Raw genomic sequence first — 1025 nt, 5'->3', positions numbered from 1 at the left:
AAGTCTGAAGAAAAAAGATAAGATCAAAGGTGAGCAAAAATATGTGACAACAGTCATAGCTGATTCCTTCAATCAAGGTCAAGAAAAAATATCATGCAATAATCTCAAACACAAAATCATAACCTGCAAAAATCACCTAAATTAGCATTTGATCATATTACATTAAATTAGAAAGAAAGAGTAACTACTTTGACAAAATCTTATCTAATCACTTACATTAAAAGCTTTTCATTATCCTAAAGTATCTTAACAGGTGGAAAATAGGATATTCCCATGAAATAATAACCATCAACAATGTCCAGCTAATTGTATCACATGGAAATAGTGTGTTTCTAGCAGGTGGGGGGTTGAGCAAATAGATTTTCTAAAGAGTGGGTACATATGTTTGACTTTAGGTCAGGTGGAACATCTACTGTTCGAGAGAGCCTATTATTAACTGGTAAGTAAAGCTTCAGATTATGGGAAAAAAAATTATACTGTATAATAGTCAACATACATATTAATGGCACACAATCACAAATCGGCATGAAAGAGATTGCACTTTCTTTTATAGCAATTTGAGACCTATTAGTTTTTCTGCCAAATGTTTGAGAGTGCATACAATTTGTGGCATTTCACATTTTCATAATGCCATTTATAATTTTAACTCAGGGTGGTACCTACTGTAACTTCTAAGAACTAGATTTCGGAAATAAGGACAGATTACATTTTTTACGACAATTAGGCTGGATATCGTCAGTAACATGAACTACAGTTTGTATGTGTGTCATAGATAATTCAAATCAGACATGTTGGTGGGCTAGCTGTCATGTCAAGATAAGAAAAAAGTCAAAACAACAAACATTTCTCTAAAAGTGTGTTCAAATATTATTATGTTTTTGTTTGATATAATGCTGTTCAGAGCTTTGAAACAGTGAAGTGACAAGTTCAACTGACATATAAATACATTATAAACTTGACAAATGTTGATATATGAAGTAAGTGCCACGTGGGTTATCATAAACCTGTGACTGCCAAGGCACACA

Source organism: Notothenia coriiceps, unplaced genomic scaffold, assembly GCF_000735185.1.
Source record: "Notothenia coriiceps isolate Sejong01 unplaced genomic scaffold, NC01 NC01_scaffold00024668, whole genome shotgun sequence".
NCBI classification, from domain to species: Eukaryota; Metazoa; Chordata; class Actinopteri; order Perciformes; family Nototheniidae; genus Notothenia; species Notothenia coriiceps.
Note: the sequence above shows the minus strand (reverse complement) of the source record.